Source organism: Sorghum bicolor, chromosome 5 (genome assembly GCF_000003195.3).
Source record: "Sorghum bicolor cultivar BTx623 chromosome 5, Sorghum_bicolor_NCBIv3, whole genome shotgun sequence".
Lineage (NCBI taxonomy): Eukaryota > Viridiplantae > Streptophyta > Magnoliopsida > Poales > Poaceae > Sorghum > Sorghum bicolor.
Genome location: NC_012874.2, coordinates 38,018,865 through 38,041,240, shown reverse-complemented (window position 1 = coordinate 38,041,240; position 22,376 = coordinate 38,018,865).

Sequence of the window (22,376 nt, the reverse complement as noted above, 5' to 3'; positions counted from 1 at the left end):
AAGAATGCATGGTGCTCTTAAAAAAATTTCTTTCCTGGTGAAGTGTGCCCACTTTGCCCTTTTTGAAAGGTAGTAGCATCCAAAAAAGGCAAGCAAATTCACCGCCAGGTGAAGTGTCCCCACTTAGTCCCCGAGCCTGGTAGTAGGTGACGTAGGCACGTGGTGCCAGGGTCAAGAGAAAATTCCCCAAAGTAGTTTTGAGACTGAGATGCATCGCTAGATGCATCGTACCGATGTAGTCCCCGAGCTTGCTGGAAGGCGAAGTATGAGCCTTGTAGCAAGGTCTAAAAAATTGAATTCAGCAGTCCCCGAGCATGTCATGCTCGTCTGCGATCGAAAAGACCAATCGACCAGTCCCCAGGCACTTTGTGCGCTGCCTGGAATTATATGCTGCTATACTGCACGACCAGTCCCCGAGCGTCGAGTGCTCAGTGGTCGGTGCATGCTTTAAAGCTTTGAGCTGATAGACTGAGCGACCAGTCCCCGAGCGTCGAGTGCTCGGTGGTCGGTGCAGTCCTTGAGGTTCCGAGCTGATAGACTGGGCGACCAGTCCCCGAGCGTCGAGTGCTCGGTGGTCGGTGTAGTCCTTGAAGTTCCGAGCTGATAGACTGGGCGACCAGTCCCCGAGCGTCGAGTGCTTGGTGGTCGGTGCAGTCCTTGAAGTTCTGAGCTGATAGACTGGGCGACCAGTCCCCGAGCGTCGAGTGCTCGGTGGTCGGTGCAGTCCCCGGATTGCTGACTCACTGGCGTATGTGCCTTCTTACTTTTCAATTAAAGTTGACGTGACGGGGTCTCCTGACGATATGTCAGACGGATGCATGAAAAGCTGCACCTGGCAACTGTACAACTGCTCTTTGCGTGGTTTGAGAAAAGGAAACCATCAATTGGTACGAAAATTTCGCCGCATTAATTGTCTATAATCATTATAAACCGAAACGCCGCGTCCACCGCATGGCCTGCCCACTTCCCGAGAATACAGGAAGTGGGAGAGGTGGGGTCGCGGGTTTATAAGGGCCTAATAGGACCGTCTGTACCGCTTCTCCTGCCATTGCCTTCAAACCTTCCGCTCTCATCTTCTCCAACCTCCTGAATCTTCCTAACTCCATCCCACATTCGCACCTCTAATGGCGAAGAGCGACTCCAGGAAGAGGGCCGAGCTGATGGCCAAGGAGTGGAAGAAGTCTCACAGCACCACAAAATCTCTCGGTGACCTCGTCGATATGGGGCTTCTGCACGGCGCAGAGCTCGGCGGCTGGAGGGCACCGGAGGGGGAGAGCTACCCCGACCCTCGCGCTGGTGAGATCGTCGTTTTTGAGGATTTCATCAAGAGAGGCTTTGGTGTTCCTGTTCATCCTTTTCTTCAAGGTCTTCTTTTGTACTATGAGATCGGGATTTGCAATCTGCACCCGAACTCAATTCTCCTTATTTCCACCTTCATCCATCTGTGCGAAGCCTATGTTGGCATAGAGCCGCACTTTGATCTTTTCCGGTATCTTTTCTGTCTGAGGAAGAAGGGAGCAGTTGGAGGCTCCAAGGTTGCAGGTGGAGTATACCTCAACCTTCGTGATGGGATGAAGAATCGCTACCTGCACTGCCCATGGAACACCTCCTTGACCGAATGGTACAAGAAGTGGTTCTACGTCAGGGAGGAACCGGGCAGCTCCACGTTCTGCGACGTGGGGTACATTCCCGAGAAGAGGTCGAGCTGGACCGACCGCCCAGAGTTCGACGGTCAAGTGGCGGATCTGATGAAGCTGATCGACTGGTCGCGCCTGGATGGGCTTGGCGTGGTCGGCAACTTCATTTGCCGCCGGGTGATGCCTTGCCAGAAGAGGGTGCACTCGGCGTATGAGTATGCCGGAAGCACAGACCCGACCAGGATGCGGTCGGAGATCCTGGAGAAAGCGGAGGTACAACAGCTGCTGAACGAGCTGTTTAACTTCGCGGATGGGGGCTTCACCCGTAGCAGTGATCGGGTGCAAGCCTTCAAGTCAGGACGACCAGCACCAAAGGTATGTAGCAGACTCCGTTTGATCATTCGTATGTCGTCTGTAGTTGGCTCATCTCTGTTACTTTTGCAGGTCGGTGATGTCGACCGGTGCGTAGTGTACGTATCACTGGCACCGGGGATGGAAGATCCTGTGGGAGAGGTCTCGCCAGAGGAAGACCGAGCCCGCCCCGTCCCGCCCTCCGAGGAGAGGGTGGCGGGGAAAAGGCCATTGCCGGTGGATCCCCTGCCGACGCCGGAGCTGCCGGCAGACCTACCGGCGGAGAGCAGCCAAGCGCCGAAGCGTCGTCGGCTCGTGCGGATCGTCGACGACGACGACGACGAGGAGGAGGCTGCGCCGTCGTTGGTCCGACGGCCTCGGGGCCGCCCAGACGCTGCGCCGGTCGCCACTGATCGAGTGGCCAGCGGCGCAGCTGCCCCGCAAGTTGCCGAGGTGGGGGCACAGGCGCCGACCGGCCGGGCGAGGAGGAGGTTCACCGCGACCCATCGCCGGTCAGACCTGTAAGTGTTCAACTTACGTATTTTGGACTCCTTTTTTTTTAACTTTTGTTCCTGTAGTGCGGCATCGGATGTCGACCCTGGCCAAACTGCCGGCCAGGGAACGGGCGAGCCTGCCCGCGGTTCTGGGGATGCGGCCCCCCAGACCACAGAACAGCCGACTGCTGCAGTCGCGCCTGGGAGCACCGAGGAGCTCCCGAGCGCGGCGCCGACTACAACAAGCAGCCCGACCAGGGCTGGTGAGGCTCCCCCAACTGACTCCTCGGAGAAGGGAAAGTCTCCGACCGCTCCTCCTGCCGTGGGGAGTGAAGTCCCCCCGCCGCCCCGAGCAGGAGCCTCTCCGGCTGTGGGCTCCCCAGGTCTGGTCCAAGGGATGGTGACGCCTGGGACCAACACCGGGGGTGACGCAGCCCAGGAGGAGGAAGCCAGAGCGGCCTCCGACGACGAGGTAGAAGAGATCGAGGGTCGTCCCCGTGATGGACGCCAACACGTGTATGTGTGGCGCCAACGCGGGGATCACTTTATCGGTCATGAGGAGCTCGCCGAGTCCGAAGAGGCCGCCAGGGTGGAGCGCGCGGCCAAGCGCCTTGTCGACGAAGTCAAGGTAAGCGGCGTTTTGAGCTGCCGGGCATTCTTTTGCCTTGTCTTCTGCGCATTGTTATATGCTTGCTTTGTAGGACGTTATGAAAACGGCGAAGTACCGGAAACGGTGCTTTGACCAGATAGAAGGCGTCATGGCCGAGAACAAGGCCCTTCCCGCGGAGGTAGACCGGTTGCGGGCGGAGGTCGGAGAGAAGGTGGTCGAGATGAGCGCCGAAAAGGAGCGTCGTCTCGACCTCGCTCGTCGCCTGGCCGACCAGTACCGGCTGCAGGAAGGTTAGTCACACGCTCCGAGCAGTTTCGCATACTTGTATAGTTTGCTTTGCTGACCAGTTTAGGATTCACGCAGACTTGGAGGAGGAGGTGGCGAGCCTCCAACAAGAGAAGGAGCAGCTCAGCCAACAGCTCGCCAGTGCACAGGAGTCCGGACGGCGAGCGGAAGAGGAATTAAGTCGAAAAGACCGGGAGTTAGCTGGTAATGGGTGCCGCCTTGTTGGTTGCTACCTGCCCCTTTGCTTGTCTGGTATGCCGAAAGTAACGTTTCGTTTCATTTGCAGTGCTCAAGGTGAACGCCAAAAAGCACCTGGATGAGCTGGTCAAGGACCGGGACTCCTGGAAGGTCAACTGTTGCAGGATCTGGAAGGGAGTGTCCCCGGTCCTGGACCTGATCAGTCCCGAGCTCCCGGAGAGCCAGCCCCGCGCGCCGCAGTTGACCCCGGTCCAAAAGGCGCAACGGGCGTGGGACTGGCTCCAGCAGTTTGTGAAGGACGCCGGGGAGTTTGCCGGCGCGCACGTCCTCAGCATGGTACGCGCCCACTACCCCCTGGTCGACTTGAGCAGGCTGGAGAAGGGGTACCCGAAGGAAGTCGGCCCACAGGAAGCGGACGAACTTCGGGGTAGTCTGCTGGACTTGTCGTCGACAGTGATCGGCGACATCAACCTGTGCGGAACGGCCACTCCTCCAGACCAGCCGAGCTCAGATAGGTCGGCCAGGGAGTTGTCGGGCGCGTCCTTTGCTGGAGATGGGCGGTCGACGTCTGCGGTCTCGACCAGCCAGGCGCCGGTGGCCCCGACCCCTTCGTCCGGGCAGCAGGGCCAGGCGGGTGATCAGCCCGAGCAGCTAGGCCAATAAAGTAGTCTGTAGGAATAGACTAGTATCTGCCCGTCAGGGTATTTATTGTAAACTTTGTATGTAAAGTTTGTAATAAAGTTTTCTTCTTGTCATGACTGTTGTTTTGAGCGCTGTAAAAATATCTGAGTGACGTGTCACCGTATTTGTCTTGGTTGTCGCCAAGAGCATCCATTGCGGGAGTTTTGCCGAGTGCTGTGTATGACAAGGTATAGGCAAAAAATAGAGAATTTTATTGTCACAAATTATAAGACACTTACAAAAGAATAGTCGCTAAAACTTTATGGATAGAAACGTCGCAGTTTGTCGATGTGCCAAGAGTTAGGCACTCGTGTTCCGTCTGGGTATGCCAATCTGTAGGACGTAGGTCGTGTGACCTCGGTCACCACGAAGGGTCCTTCCCAGGGAGTAGATAACTTGTGCATTCCCTCCTGGCTTGTTTTCCATCGAAGCACCAGATCGCCGACCACGAAGGAACGGTCCTTGACGTTCCTGTTGTAGTATCGCCTGACTGCCGCGAGATATTTTGCTGTTCGGAGACATGAAACTAAACGCTTTTCCTCCATGCAATTGATTTCGAGTTCTCTGGCGTTGTCGGCGGTCGCCTGGTCGAAGTGCTCGATTCTAGGGGATCCGAAGTGTATGTCGGACGGCAAAACCGCCTCTGCGCCGTATACCATGAAATAGGGAGACACCCCCGTGTTTCGACTGGTCTGAGTTCGGAGGCCCCAGACCACTGCCGGCAATTCTTTCATCCATCGACCGGGTGCTCTGTCGTTCTCGGTGTACAATCTTTTCTTTAGGGCGTCGACGATCATTCCGTTAGCACGTTCAACCTGACCGTTGGCACGTGGATGTGCCACTGACACATATTTTATGACTATGCCTCTGTCATCGCAGAAATCCCAAAAAGTGGTGCCAGTAAACTGAGTGCCCAGGTCGGTGATTATGCTGTTCGGGATGCCGAATCTGTGTATGATTTGATTGAAGAACTCCACAGCCTTCTCGGAAGTTGCCTTGACCAGGGGCATGTATTCAATCCACTTGGAGAACTTGTCGATTAACACGAAGACAAACTTGAAGTTGCCCGGGGCTGGTTTAAATGGTCCGATCATGTCGAGCCCCCAGCAGGCAAAGGGCCAAGACGACGGGATGGTTTGAATTTCATGGGCAGGTACGTGGGTCCTCTTAGCGAAAAACTGACATCCTTCGCAACGCCGAACCAGTTTTTCTGCATCGCTGACCGCGGTCGGCCAGTAAAAACCTGCTCGGAAAGCCTTTCCGACCAGCGTTCTAGATGCGGCGTGGTTGCCGCAGGATCCGGCGTGTATGTCCTCCAAGAGCTTGATACCATCGTCTTGGGGTATGCACTTGAGCAGTACCTCGGAGCTTGCGTTTTTCCGCATGAGTTTTCCGTCGACCAGGATGTAGTTCTTTGATCGTCGGATGAGACGCTCGTTCTCTGTTTTGTCCTGAAAACCTGTCCCGTCTGAGATGTATTTGATGAACGGGATACGCCAGTCGCGCCCACCGGTTGTCGGAGTGGCGTCATCTATGAGCATTGCCTCGGTGGGTTGCTTGTCGACCAGGGGGGAGCTTACGCTCGGCTCATGGATGTCCTGGACGAAAATACCGCGCGGGATTTGGGCCCGAGACGAGCCTAACTTTGACAACGCATCTGCTGCTTGGTTCTTATCCCGGACCACGTGGATGTACTCTATGCCATAGAAGTTAGTTTCCCATTTGCGAATTTCTTTGCAGTAGAGATCCATCTTCTCGTGGGTTGCGTCCCACTCCTTGTTGAGCTGGTTGATGACCAAAGCGGAGTCGCCGTAGACATAGAGGCGCTTAACCCCTAGCTCGACGGCTAGTCGTACGCCATGTAAGCAAGCTTCGTATTCGGCGACATTGTTTGACGCCGGAAAAAGGATCCGAAGGACGTAGCGGAGTTTGTCCTTGTTTGGTGATACGAACAATATCCCAGCGCCTGCACCGTTGATGTTCAGGGACCCATCAAAGAACATTGACCAGTGGTCTGAGACATCGGGAACGGACGGTTCGTTGAGATCCGTCCATTCGGCAATGAAATCGACCAGGGCCTGGGACTTGACAGTGGTGCGACTCTGAAACTCCAGGGAAAATGGACATAATTCCATTGCCCATTTCACGATTCTGCCATTGGCGTCTTTATTGCGCAGGATGTCACCGAGGGGAAAGCTGGTTGTCACCAGGACTCGATGGCCGTCGAAGTAGTGCTTCAGTTTTCTTGACGTTATCAGGATGGCGTATATAAGCTTCTGTATTTGTGGGTACCTGGCCTTGGATTCGTTTAAAACTTCGCTTATGAAGTAAACGGGTCTCTGGACCTTGAAGACGTGACCTGGTTCATCTCGCTCGACCACTATTGCCGTGGAAACAACTCTGTCGGTTGCAGCAATGTAAAGGAGCAGGTCTTCATTGGGCTGAGGCGCTGTGAGGACAGGCGGTGAAGTGAGGAAGGTCTTAAGCTGAGTGAGCGCAGCGTCGGCGTCTTCTGTCCAGGAGAATTTTTCTGACGCTTTCAATAGTTTGAAAAAAGGGAGGCCTTTTTCTCCCAGCCTAGAGATGAACCGACTAAGGGCGGCCATGCATCCGGTTAGCTTCTGAATATCCTTGACGTTCTTCGATGGTCGCATGTCGAGTACGGCTTTGACTTTTGAAGGGTTTGGTCGTATGCCGTCGCAACTGACGACGTTGCCGAGCAGTAGACCGGAAGGAACGCCGAAAATGCATTTCTTGGGGTTGAGCTTCCACTTGTACCTATTGAGTGCCTTGAAGGTTCGGTCTAAGTTGTCGATTAGGGTGCTCGCATCCCTTGTTTTTACGACCACGTCGTCCACATAGGCCTCGACGAGGTCATCGCGAATCTCGTCGTGGAGGCATTGCTGGATGGCCCTTTGATAAGTGGCCCCGGCGTTTTTAAGTCCGAAAGACATGGTAGTGTAACAGTATGCGCCGAAGGGTGTGATGAAGGATGTTTTGATCTGATCTTCTTCTTTTAACGATATCTGGTGATAACCAGAGTAGCAATCTAGAAAGGAGAGGAGTTCGCATCCGGCCGTTGAGTCGACCACCTCGTCGATGCGAGGAAGACCAAAAGGATCTTTAGGACAGTGTTTGTTGAGATCGGTGTAATCAACGCACATTCTCCATTCATTATTCTTTTTGCGTACAAGAACCGGATTGGCGAGCCAATCGGGATGATACACCTCTTTTATGAATCCGGCTGCTAAAAGCCGTGTTATTTCTGTCCTAATAGCCTCCTTTTTGTCACGAGCGAACCGTCGCAGTTTTTGCTTGATTGGTCTTGCGGTCTTCGAGACGTTTAAGGAGTGCTCAATCAGGTTTCGTGGGACGCCGGGCATGTCTGCGGGTTTCCATGCGAAAACGCTCACGTTGTCCCTTAGAAACCTGACGAGCGCGTCTTCCTATTTTGGGTCCAGGTTAGCCCCGATGAGGGCTGTCTTCTCGGGGTTGCCGTCGACCAGCTGCACTTCTTTGTACTCCTTGGATTTCGAATTCTTTCTGGCTGTCTCCTGCTCAGGTAATCGGAGCTGGTCGGGGGGCAGCTGTGCGGCTTGGTTTGCTGTTTCCGCCATGCGGATTGAGAGGTCAATTGCCTCGGTGATCTTGAAACTTTCTTCTTCGCAGGTGTACGCAGTGTAGACGTTGCCTCTGACGGTCAGGACGCCCTTCTCCGTGGGCATCTTAAGCACTAGGTATGAGTAGTGCGGGACTGCCATGAACTTTGTCAGTGATGGGCGGCCCAGTATGGCGTGGTAGGTCCCGTCGAAGTCCGCGACTACGAAGTTGATGAACTCCGTCCGGAAGTGATCGGGTGTGCCGAATTGGACAGGCAATGTTATCTGTCCGAGGGGGACCGAACTTTGACCTGGCAGAACCCCCCAGAATTGGGCGTCATAAGGTTTTAGTTGGGCCGGTGATATCTTGAGGGCGGGCAGGCTGTTGCGGAAGAGGATGTCAATGGAACTTCCCCCGTCCACGAGCACACGCTCGAATCTGATGCTATTGATGCAGGGATCAAGAATTAGTGGGAAACGACCCGGCTCTGGGATAGCGGCCCACTGGTCCTTCCTGCTGAACGCGATCTCCCTGTGGGACCAGGCGGGAAATTTCGGATCTGCGATCAGCCCGTCCGTGCTGTCTATGTTGAGGCAGGCTCTCTTCAACAGCTTTCTTTCTCGCTTGGACTCAGTGGAAACCTTGCCCCCGAAAATGGAGTGGACCACGTCGGTGGGGCTGACGTATTGGTGTCGGGGGTCCCTGTCTTGGTCCTCATCCTCATCTTCGTGGTCGTGCCCGTCGCGTTTGTTACTTTTCTTGGCGGTGTCTTCTTGGGCGGCCCGCCGTGTATAGATATTTTTGAGGACGCGGCACTCTTCCATGGTATGGTTAGACTTTGGGTGTAGCTGGCACGGTCCCTTCAACGTTTTGTTGTAGTCGTCTTGGTAGTCCCGTCGTCCATTGGGACGTTTGACCGTGTTTACTTCGTGGTCGTACTCGCGAGGGCGCTTTCCTCTGAAGTCGTCGCGGCTGTCGCGCCGCCGATCCCAACCCTCTCGGTGATCGCGGTTGTCGGAGCGACGGTGATTTCTGTTGTCGTAGCGGCCACGACCGTCATCTCGCCGGGAGGGCTGGTCGGTGCCTCTCGCATCGTCTCGGATTAGTTTTTCTGCGTCATCAGCATCGGCATAATTTTTAGCCGTGGCGAGGAGCTCTGCTACCGTTGATGGACGCTTACGCAACAGCTTGTTCCTCAGCGCTTCATGGAAACGTAAGCCCTTGATAAAGGCTGATATGGCCTCGTCATGAGAAATCTTCGGGATTTTGAGACGCATATCCGAGAATCGTCGGATGTAATCGCGCAGAGGTTCATTCTTCCTGTCTCTTATCCTTTCAAGGTCATACTTGTTTCCGGGCTGCTCGCATGTGGCGATGAAGTTGTCAATGAAAGCCTGTCGTAGCTCTTCCCAAGAGTCGAAGGAGTCCTCGGGCAAGCCGAGAAGCCACTGATGACCAGCCTGGTCGAGGACTACGGGGAAGTAGTTAGCCATGACGTGCTCATCTCCTGCCGCTGATCGGACGGCGATTTCGTAGAGGGTGATCCAGTTCTCTGGATTTTCCTTGCCGTCGTATTTTTTAAGTTTTTCGAGCTTGAAATTTCTGGGCCACACGACCTGGCGGAGGTGTGAGGAGAACTGCCTTAGGCCCGGAGGACCATGGGTCGCATCGTACTCGATGCGGCGCAGGTTTTCGTGGACTGCTCTCTCTGCGGCGCGCCTGTTGATGCGGTCTCGGGCATCTTTGGGAGGGATGTTGTGGCGGAGATCCCTGTGTTGATCTTCTTCTTCCTGGCCGCGTACGCGGTTCTGCTGGCGGCGGCCATCGGCGTCTCGACCACCATCGTCGCGCCGTGAGTCCCCTCGACGGTTGTCGGGGGAGCGACTGCGGCGACGCCTGCTGGGCGAGGCCCGGCTACGATGAGTCTGGTCGGAGGCGGCTTCCGTATAAGAGACGTCCTGGACTCTCTTGAGCAGAGTCGCTGTCTGTCCCATCGCGGCGATCAGGTGTGCTCAGATACTGGTTCGGACTCCCTGGCATTCGGGTGTGTCAGGAAGCCGATCCAGGTTGGCCATGGCGACAGCCACGTTGGCGCTTGGCGTTTTGTAGACCGGCTGGTCCCCGACCATGTCAAAGGCATCGTTGAGGTTACCTGGTGGCGTCTGTTGTTGCTCGTCCGCACGCCGTCGGGCGCGATCGGCGTTACGCTGTTCGCGGAGTTGCCTCTGGTCGTCTGTTTCTCCGTCAACAACCGGTTCGTCGGCGCTGACATTGAATACAATATCCCCTCGCCGGGGGGGGAATATCGGGAACCGGTCGAAACCTGGAGGGTGTGAAGGGAAATCCAGGTCGTAGTCCTCGTCTTCGGTGTTCACAACCTCGGTGGGGACGGAGCCGGTGCTTGAGTTGGTGCTAGACACCTGGCCGTCCCGTAGCTCTCGGATGGTCACCATGTCGACATGGTGACGATTGTTCCTTGTCGGCGACCAGCCCGCTTTGCTGAAAACGGATTGGACATGCTGTGAGTAAACAGAGGCCGAGTTGTTCAGGCCGCAAGGATAGTCTTCCTCTTTGAGCTCGACGGATCGTCCTGCGGGGGTTGAGGTTATCATCAGGGACGTTCCTAGCCGTTCGTGTGTGGCGACACGAGTTGGCCGGCGGAATTTCGAAAAATCCGCTCGAGCGGCTTGGTCAGGTTGGCGCAGAACTCCATCTATTAGTTGGGAGACTTCGAGTAGCTTGGAGTCAGCGCGATCGAGCGCTTGGAGGAGGTCCGAGCAGTCGATCTCCTTTCCCTTGTAGAGCGGGAACGGTGGTCGGGAGCTTGGTGCCGTCATGCGTGTGGTCGGAGACGGCGTGATCTCAGATTGGATCTGGATCTCTTTCGGAACCGTGGTCGCGAAACCGCCGCTGCACGTCGTCCACGTGATCTGGCCGACGGTGAACGTGAGGCCTTCGGGCACGGTCGCCGAAGCTGGGATCGTGACCATCTTGTTCGCCGGAAAAGTTGTACGCACACCCCCTACCTGGTGCGCCACTGTCGACGAAAGCTAGTCGGCAGTCTACCTTGGGGTATACCCACGGTAGTAGTTTATCGGTAGACGGTGCGCAAACTACGAACTTGATGGTGACGCAAGACACGGACAAGCTTTTTATCCAGGTTCGGCCGCCGAGTTGGCGTAATACCTACGTCCTGCGTCTGGTTGTATTGGATTGTGTTGAGAGAATAATCTGTCCTAGGGGGTCCCCTTGCCCCTCCTTATATAGTCTGGAGGGCAGGGTTACAGATCTAGAAACTAATCCTAGCCGGTTACAATTGCCATAGATAATTCGATATCAATTCCTATTTTAACCGACTAGAATCCTGCTTGATCTCCACGTCTTGTTTCCTTGCGCGAAACTCGGGCTGTCGGATCAAGCCTTGAACTCGTCTCGTAGTGGGCCAAGCTTCCTGGCTGAAGTCTAGCCGTAAGGGTATAGGGGTTTATACCCCCACACTAACCAGCTGACGAGTTTATTCCCCACACAAACCACACTCACTGATCAAGTGATCTACAGATCACCGTATTGCACTATCCAGGACCAATTCACGGGTTCGACAGGCACCGCCCGTACCCGAGGACCGTTCCGGCGACCAAGGTATCCAAGGTATACCAAGGTTGCGCGCCGCGCCCTCGTCGTTCTCCTCAACCATCACCAATACAGCGCGTACATCGGGCCGATTCCCGGCCCGGATAGTGCTCAGGCTTCGCGGTCGGAACGACTTATCCTTCCAGCTAAATGTGGGGCATGCGTTCAACATGACAATAGGGCCGTCAACGATTGGTCCTTAATCGACACAGGCAGGGGCACTATAGTCAACCCACCATAAGACCCTGCCCGGTCTCAAATTTCCATTCCACACTTGGTTATCCTTTCCCAAAGCTTAAATCACTGCTTAAATCAAGCAGGTATCCAACTATATCTCGTAGGTGATAGGAAATCACCCGACTTCTACCGGACTAAGCAAGCTAAGCATAGACTCCTTGCCTATCTACATGGGACAAGGTAGATAAACGAGTAGGGACAGCATGGAGTACATATGCATCAACGGTATCAAGCAATTCCTATCACGTACATGCAACATAGTAGAACAAGCATAGTATAACATGTAAGTTAGCGAGAATAGGGAGACTTAGAATGCTCCGGGGCTTGCCTTTCTCAAACGTGCTGGGTCTGTGATCCGGACACTCCTGCAGCTCTTCTCCGGGTTCCGGTGCTCCCAGAGGTTCCTGCTCCTGGGTCTCCTCCAGCTCCTTGGGTCCCACCTCGTTCTCCTGCGAGCCTGTATGATGCATGTGTGCTCATGAGTGGAGTGCGAGATGCCCGAGTGGATGCTTGTATGAGAAAGTACCAAATGACCATGACATGATGCATAGGTGATTTAATTGGTCATGCTCTTTACAAGGTAGTCAACATCATCCAAGAACATGTAATTACACTAAGCATCCATTTCCTTCTTTCCTACAGAATTATTTTCAAGTGGAACCAGCAACTCACAAGATAGTTCAAAGATACACCAAATCCCCTTTTATTCTACTTAATCTACATAAAACAATTCATAATTTCTTTATTCATTTCTAGGCTCATCAAAATAGCATGCAGTTCTGTTTATCAATAAATTCCACAAAAATTACAGGAGACTACCTGTCAAGCATAAAGTCCACCATAAATTTTCCATAATTTTTTGGACACTTATTTTGAGCTACAAAAATCACAAGATTAATTAATAAAGGCAAGTACAATTACTCTACTGTGGTATAAGTGTCAAACAGCAGATTTCATATTTTTATAATTTGCCTAATATCATAAGCAATACCCACAAAAATTTCTAGATTAATTGCATGATCCAATTATTTATTAAAAATCATAAACCACTGCCATGCAAGCATTTAAATCATCATAAATTCATTTATTCAGCAAATAATGTGTAGCAACATTTTCCCAGTGATTAAACATACATGCAGAGCCAACAAAACAAGTTTCACATTTTTTCGAGTCATATTTTAATTACTATGCATTTTCCAAATTCAGCAAAAACATGGATTAAATATATTTATACAGAAAAGTTATTCCAACATGACATGCAATTACATCAAACCGTAGATCTGAGAATAGAGAGCACACCAAAATTTATTTCATCAGATTTGGAGCTGTAGAACTCAAGATATGGATTTTACAAGTTTTAAATCAATTTCTGGAAAACCTTTATTTAAGAAAACCGACGGAAAACGCTAGAATCACCCGGATCCACACCCGCACAGGCGCTGACAGGTGGGATCTAGGGGCGGGGCCCCACAGGTCAGGCATGCATAGCTCCGGCCAACTTCGGCCAGCCAGCTTTCGCCGACGGCGAGGTCTCCGGCCACGGGGTGAGCACCAGCGTGCTCCCCGTAGCGAGGCGCATCCAGGGGTACCCTCGAATTGGCCGGAGGATGACCGGAACACCTCTGACGAGCGTGCATGGCGACACGGCGGCGCTGCTCGCCGTGGCCAGGCCGCTCCGGTGCGGTAGCGCGCGCGCAAAAGCTCCTCCGAGCTTCCCCATCGAGCTACGGACCTAACGCGCTAAAGAGCGAGCGAAACTAGGCAGGATATCGCAAGATCCGTCGCGGTGGAGCACTCCGGCATGGTCGGAGCAACTCCGGTGAGCGATTCACGGCGCACGGCTGCTTCTCAGCTCAGTACAGCATACGTAGGGGCTTACCGCGGCGACGGCGAGTGCGCTGGTGCTCTTGGCGTCGAGGTTGGAGCTCTGGTGCGACCGGCGGCGAGCGGCGGAGCTTTCTCCGGCAATGGCGCGTGCTGAGCTGCTGCTGCTGCGCGTGCACGGGGAGGAAGAAGAGAGAGGGGGAGGCAGGCGACAGAATGGAGGGAGTGGTCTGGGGGCGCGGGGCGGCGTCCCGACCAGGGGGGTGGAGGTGGCCGGCCGCGGCGCGTCCTTCGCCGGCGTACGGCCGCCACGTGGCCGGCGCCGGGTGGAGCAAGGCGGGCGCCGCGCGCGCGGGAGAGAGGAGAGAGGGAGCGGGCCGCGCTGTCCAGCTGGGCCGAAAGGGAGGCGGGTCGGCCCAGCAGCGCCTGTCCCTTTTTTTTTTGAAATTCTTTTCTCAATTTCTTTCTAAATTCATTTGGACTATTTAAAAAATCCTTTTCACCCTTTTCCCCCAACAACAAAGTTGTTCCAAAACAAAAACCCTACAACTTTGTTTTAATAAGCAAGACCAAATTCCAAATATAATTTGACCTACAGATTAAACCTAGCTCTAGGTTTTCAAATAAATTCATTTTGGGGATTTTTGTATAAATTCTATTTCTCAAATTCTATGGCTCCAAAAATTGCACAAAAATATTCTTAAATCTTCTTACACACCATTCAACCTAGTTTGAATATTTCACAATTTTAGAAGCAAGCATCATATTTTTAACACATTTAAATCACATGGAATAATGTACATAAAATCATATTTTAGATGGATGACATGCTTATGTGATGCTATGCTTGATGAGAATGCTTATGAATGCTTTGGTAAGACTAAGTGCATGCTTAACACCTAGGGTGTTATAGCCCTTCCCCCTTAGGGAAATCTCGTCCCGAGATTTGGGTTACTAACCATTTCTTATGAAACTTTGGATAAACTGTTTTTAGATAATCCTCGGTTTCCCAGGTGGCATCCCTATCGTCATGATGACTCCATACCACCTTGTATGTTTTGACAACTCTATTTCGGGTTATTCATTCCTTGGTATCTACGATCCCCACTAGTTGCTCTTTATATTCCAAGTCTGCTTTTATTTTGATTCCTCGAGGTTCAATCCTTTGCTCAGGTACTTTCAAACATTTTCGTAGCTGGGACACATGGAAAACTGGAAAGATCGAACTCAACTCTTCAGGTAACTGAATCTTATAGGCCACAGGGCCTTTCCTCTCTAGTATCTGATATGGTCCCACATATCTGGGTGCAAGTTTACTTTGAACTCAGAAACGTTGGACTTTCTTCATTGGCGTAACCTTGAGGTACACATAGTCACCTATATTGAATTCAAGTGGCCTTCTTCTCTTATCAGCATAACTCTTTTGTCGTGATTGTGCCGCTTGCATATGCTGTTGTATGATTTGCACCTTTTTCTCCGCCTCGTTCACGAAGTCGATACCATAGTATCTTCTTTCACTAGGTTCAACCCAATTTAACGGAGTTCTACATCTTCGACCATACAACGCTTCGAACGGAGCCATCTTGATACTCTCTTGATAGCTGTTATTGTATGAGAATTCAGCCAGAGGTAACCATGATTCCCATGATCCCTTGGACGATAGTACACAGGCCCTCAGCATATCCTCTAACACTTGATTTAACCTTTCAGTTTGACCCGAGGTCTGGGGATGATACGCCGTGCTTCTTATCAGACTGGTCCCCAAACTCTTATGCATTCGCTCTCAGAAGTGAGAGGTGAACTATGGTCCTCTATCTGATATTATGGTCTTGGGAATACCATGCAACTTGACAATCTCAGCCATATATATCAGCATACTCACGAGGTCTGTATGTGTTCTTAACTGGAATGAAATGAGCCGACTTGGTCAATCGATCTACGATTACCCAAATCGAGTCATTCCCTTTCCTCGTCGCTGGTAAACCTGTAATAAAGTCCATACTGACCTCTTCCCATTTCCACTCTGGAACTGATAACGGTTGCAACAGACCTGCAGGTTTCATATGTATAGCCTTGACTCTGCAACACGTGTCACAACGGGCCACATATGCGGCTATTTCTTTCTTCATCTTGGTCCACCAAAAGTGGGGTCTTAGGTCTTGATACATTTTACTACTGCCAGGATGAATAGAAAGCTTAGAGACATGGGCTTCATCCATGATGCAATTGCTCAATTCACGATCTTTTGGGACTACTAACTGATGTCGAAACCACAGTACCCCTTTCTCATCAACTCGAAATTGAGTTTTTCGGTCATCCTTGATCATCTCTTTGATGTGGAAAATACCCTTGTTTGTCTTCTGACCTTCAATGACTTGACCCTCGAGTGAACAACTGAGCTGTATGTGACATAAGACTTCAGGATGCATGAGATTGAAACCATCTTCAAACAACGGTTGAACCACTTGATAGTGCGGTTTACAGCTCAAAGTGTCTGCTACTACATTAGCTTTGCCTGGATGATAGTGAACCTCCAGGTCATAGTCCTTGATTAACTCTAACCACCGTCGTTGCCTCATATTCAGCTCGGACTGAGTGAAGATATACTTCAAACTCTTATGATCGGTATAGATATGACACTTATTTCCCAGCAGATAGTGTCTCCAAATCTTCAAAGCATGCACTACTGCTGCTAACTCGAGGTCATGAGTTGGGTAGTAGCCTTCGTGCTTTCTCAACTGTCGTGAAGCATAAGCTATCACCCTGCCATCTTGCATCAACACACACCCCAAGCCACTTTTCAACGCGTCGCAAAACACATCAAAAGGCTTCTCGATATTGGGTTGCGCCAGAACGGGAGCAGTGGTTAGCAACTTTCACAAGGTGCGGAAGGCTAGCTCACACCCCTCCGTCTAGACAAACCTATGATCTTTTTGTAGCAAACTAGTCATCGGCTTAGCAATCTTGGAGAAGTCGGGTATGAAACGACGATAATACCCGGCCAGACCAAGAAAACTTCTAACTTCCGAGACAGAAGTTGGTGCCTTCCAGTCCATGACTTCCTGCTCTTTTGATGGATCAACAGCAATCCCTTCTTCAGATAAAATGTGTCCTAGAAAAGGAACTTTCTTCAACCAGAACTCACACTTGCTGACTTGGCATATAACTGATGCTCTCGTAATCGTGTTAACACGATTCTCACATGTTCGGCGTGATCTTGCTCATTTTCTGAATAAATCAGGATGTCATCGATAAACACTAGAACAAACTTATCTAACTCTAGCATAAAGACTGAATTCATCAGATACATGAAGTATGCAGGAGCATTCGTCAACCCAAAGGACATGACAAGATACTCATACGACCCATATCTGGTGGAAAAAGCAGTCTTCGGGATATCTTGCGGACGAATCTTGATTTGGTGATACCCAGACCTCAAATCTATCTTGGAAAACACTTTTGCCTTGGATAACTGATCAAACGGGATATCAATCCTCGACAAAGGATACTTATTCTTGATTGTCACTGCATTGAGCGGACGATAGTCCACACACATGCGCAAAGATTGATCCTTTTTTTTCACAAACAACGCTGGACAACCCCATTCTGATGAGCTTGCCAGATGAACCCTTTATCCAGTAACTCCTTTAGTTGATTCTTCAACTCCGTGAGTTCATTTGGCAGCATCCGGTACGGCCTTCTAGATATTGGTGCTGTACCTGGTATCAACTCGATTGCAAAGTCTACCTCCCTGTCTGGGGGAAGTCCTTGTAATTCCTCGGGAAAAACATCAGGGAACTCACATACCACGGATATGTGTTCTAGTGGAACCACCTGTACTGCACATGAAAGACTAGCGAAGTCTAACCGTCGGGGTAGCTTGACCTGAAGCACAACTTCCCCGTGCGGGTCTTTGAGGGAAAGAGTTCTATTCCCGGCATCTATAACTGCACCCCAGTCAGTCATCTTATTCATTCCAATGATGACATCCAAAACCAGCCCTGGCATGACCACAAGGTTTACACGAAACCTTCGGCCACTAATATCCAAGGTAACTCCTGTTACTGTTTTGTTAGTCAACACATCAGCCCCGGCTGAGCTGATGCGATAGCCATAACCCAACTCAGTAACTGGTTGGTCATGCTTTTGCGCAAATGCTTGGCTCATGAATGAATGCGATGATCCAGAATCAAACAAAACAACTGCAAGATGTTGGTTGACAGGAAACATACCAGCTGTTAACGGTTCTCCTTCCGGGATCTCCTCGATCGAGGTATGGTGCACACGAGCTGGATAGGTTGGCTGTTGTCTCTTGAGGTAGGGACACTCCTTGGCAAAGTGCCCCATCTTGTGGTAGTTGTAGCACGGACCCTTGGGCGCATTGTTGGTGGCAGGTGCCGCAGCTTGAATTGCCTTTGGCTTGGCAGGAGCTATCGCCACCTTGTATGGCTTCTGCTGCGTTGGATGTCCGGTGTTCCTTCTCTGCGGCGGCCGGAACCTAGCACCTGGGGTAGGAGGACGATACTACTGTCGCCCTGCCACTGGTGCCCTGAACTGGGATGACCCAGCCTCAAAAGCTCTCTTACGAGACTTGGATGCACTATAGCTGTTGTTATTGTTCTCCTGGGTCAGACAGTCACTGATATAAGCACTGAAGGTAGCCCTGGCTCCTGTACCCATGGTCTTCAGCATCTTTGGGTTCAAGCCTCTCTAGAAACTAGCAATCTTCTTGGCCTCCGTGTTCACAAACTCAGGGGCGTAGCGAGCGAGATTGTTAAAAGCGTGTAGATACTCCTTTACAGACTTTGTCCCCTAAGACAACCGCATGAATTCCCCAACCTTCATTTCAACCACACCCGGAGGAATGTAATTTCCCCGGAAAGCGGTGGTGAAGCGGTTCCAGGTGATTGGGGTCCCCTCTGGGTAGGTAGTACGATGATGGGACCACTAAATTCCAGCAGGTCCTTGCAACTGGTGTGCTGCATACTCAGCCTTGAGTTCTTCTGTCATCCGAAGAAGACGGAACTTCTGCTCCATAGTGTTGATCCACTCATCTGCTTCGAGCGGTTCTAGAGCCTCCTTGAAGACTGGTGGCTTGGTATCCATGAAGTCCTTGAAAGAGCTATACTGGTTGACTTCACGACCGCCCTGGTTATCCCCACGGCGGGTGTTGTCAGCTATGTTGCGCAGGGCTTCTTCCATGTTGCGCTGCATTTGTCCCATGTTGCGTTGGCTCCCCAGAAACTGTGCGAAAAACACATCCGCAGTATACAGAGGAGGCGGTGGTGGTGGCGGTGATGGTGCTCTTTCCTCGTTCCGTTGAGCCCCACCTCCGGAAGCACCTGCTCCAAGACCGGGGTTGCTGTTACCCCCGCCACGCGTCAACACCATCTGCATGCGTCAATGATAAGTAATCGTTAGGAGTTGCCATCAGCGGTAGACATGTGTAGAATCATGCTAGACTGAATTTACTGAGGAAATAAATTCGCACAATAAACAGAGGCACAACAATTCATCATCCACATACAACATCACTAATAGATTACTTAACATTCAAGCAACAAGGTTCGCATACATCCAAATTTGCCAGCATACATACACTGGACTTTCAGCGTCATCTCATAAAGTTTCACATAGCCCAGATCCAAAAGCACAAGACATGGCATGCAACAACAACAACAAAAGAAGGACTAGCTCTAGGGTCCTAGCATCTACTCGCTATGGTCACTATCCATGCCGGAGCCCTCCTCGTCCTCATCTCCACTAGCAGCTGCTCCTATATCGAGATCCGTGTCCATCTCGTCCTCAGAGTCTAGCTCAGCTGCCCCAGGCAGAGGGTGAGGGTGGAGCTGATTATGCAGCTGGTGGATCTCCTCGTGCAAGTTCTCATTGTACTCCTCGACATTAGCTAGCTGCTGCTCGAGCTCTAGCTGTCGGGCCCTCAAAGTGTCCTCCTCGTGCCAGGCTTCATTCCTCTGACCAAGCACATGGACTAGCATGCGCTCGCAGTTCCTGTGAGCAGTAGTCACCCTGTCTCTCTGCTCTCGCACTGCAAGCAAGTCCTGGCTCGGCTCACTGTTCTTCTGGACAGCCTGGTCCCTCTCTCGGGTCACGCGGGCCAACTCTGCCTGCAGCCTCTCCACCTCAGTGTCGAACTCACGCTACAGCTGGCGCTTCTCATCCTAGACAGTGAGAAGAGACCCGGACAAGCGCCTCAAACAACGCTCCAAGCCTCCATAGGTCTTCATCAAAGCATACATAGCACTCATAGCTGTGCTGTCACTATGCTGATCCTCATCCGCACTCCTCTCTAGAGCATTCACCTCGAACTGATCCCACACCGAAGTGTAGAGGTCAACTCGGGAAAACACCCCAGCGAAGGCGTGGGCCAGCTCCTATGGAAACCTCTCCATGAGGTCCCTCAGAACTGCAAAAGCTGCCCTGCTGGCACCGTGAAAAGGTGTGGTACCTCGGGACTCGTACACCCAGCCGCCCCAGGCGGGGTCACCTCCACTGGTAGGGACAACTGCCTCAATCCCCACCAGGGTCCCGTCACCAAGCTGCTCCTTGTCCCAATAGTAGCGAGGTTCCCTTCCTTCGGGATACCCCATCGAACTGAGCACCCTCCAAAGCAAAGTAGGCATTCCAAACTCCTCCAGGAACTTGCTCTTATGTCGCGAGCTCCTGGCTGCCAACGGATGGCCTAGTGCGTGCCATCTGCTGCAAAGGGAATACCTTGGGTAAGATGGAGGATTATCTTTAATTATTTTATTTAGAATTGGGATAGATTAAATTTAGGAGGAAAGTAAGCAATGATATGAAATGAACATGATGCATGCACGAACTTACGATCTCACAAACTTAGAAACAAAAGTTAACACTAAGCGGTATATGCGGTGGCACACAACGTTCTCTCATAACGTAACTAGCGTTCTAAGCGAGAACGTGATTAGTGTACCTGCAGAAAACTAATTTCAGCCCAACCATATTATGCTCATGCAGAACAAGAATTTAAAGCTATACACCCCACATACACAGACACCCGTCCATGCATATGACGTGTTACTACCCACATCATCGCCCTAATGGCGGCATCGCCTCTCATGACGGAATTCCCAACATGCGGTACTGTTCCCAAGCACACCAACCATGGGTACATGACCTAGCACCTAACAACACTCCCCTAGACCGGCAGTGTATCCGATCATGCTCTCACAACTCCCACTTACCGGGGCGTAGAGGAAAAATTGATCCATACATTACCACTCAAATGAATGGTACTCATACTATTGCACGCCGTATGAGCGACGAAATAGAAATATGATGCATTAACCCCCAAGTCAGTACTTAACTAGCCACCTTAGAGTCCTTAACTGGGCATAAAGGATATGACCACGGCACACGAGATAGTTTTTCCAAAAACTTAGTTGACACCTTGATTATCATTAATAAAAATCTTTTATTAAACCGGTTTAGATTTGGTTTAGAACGTGCTTATGAACTGTAACTCACTAAACCTTGCTCCGATGCCAGCTGTAAGAGAACCGCCCAAATTATAAGAGATTAAGCCTAATAGTGACCACTTGCATAGTCAAACCATCGAGCTTAAGCCCATATAATCCCGGTAGTCTGTGAAATCTCGAAGGATTTCAAACCACATGTCGTACATACAGCTAAGATCGTAATAAGTTTAGCAGTTACCATCCATAGTTACATCCAGTTTTAAAAACATTCATACGATACATCGGAGTGCTTAAAGTTATTACAAGCCAAGTTCATAAGTAGCGGAAGCTTTATAGTTCGATAATAAGACACACATACTTAGTCTGATACAGTGCCATAATTCAGTCATTCCCACAAAAGCAAAAGAGGAGGTAGGGTGACCATCGCCCTTGGTCTAGTCATCGCCCATAGCTGGGTACAGGCAGAGGATGCAATAACCATAGTACATTTGACCATCTGCAAAACAACATGGGAATAGAACCCTGAGTACGAGAATGTACTCAGCTAGACTTACCCGTCATAAACTCAAAAATAAAGACTCATCAAGGATCATGAAGGCTATATAGTGGGGTAGCCGACAACCTTTTTGCATAAAAGCACTCTTCTGTTAACCAAAATTCTATAGAGGTCCTCCTTCTTTTAATTAGCTCAAGTTGAAGTATCATTACCTATTCTCTAGGTTTGCACCTGTACTAGTACAAGCAAGTATAGTAATATGATGGTACCTCATCATAGCATTCATGCAACCATTTATCATTACAACCCAAGTGTTCCATAGTCCTTACTACGAGGATGAAGCTCGTGTCAAGTGCTCACTATCCAGGAGCGATGGCGATTCGAATCTAACCAGCTGGCGAGTTTATTCCCCGCACAAACCACACTCACTGATCAAGTGAGCTACAGATCACCGTATTGCACTATCCAGGACCAATTCGCGGGTTCGACACGCACCGCCCGTACCCGACGACCGTACCGGCGACCGAGGTATCCAAGGTATACCAAGGTTGCGCGTCGCGCCCTCGTCGTTCTCCTCAACCATCACCAATACAGTGCGTACATCGGGCCGATTCCCGGCCTGGATAGTGCTCAGGCTTCGCAGTCGAAACGACTTATCCTTCCAGCTAAATGTGGGGCATGCGTTCAACATGACAAGAGGGCCGTCAACGATCGGTCCTTAATCGACACAGGCAAGGGCACTACAGTCAACCCACCATAAGACCCTGCCCGGTCTCAAATTTCCATTCCACACTTGGTTATCCTTTCCCAAAGCTTAAATCACTGCTTAAATCAAGCAGGTATCCAACTATATCTCGTAGGTGATAGGAA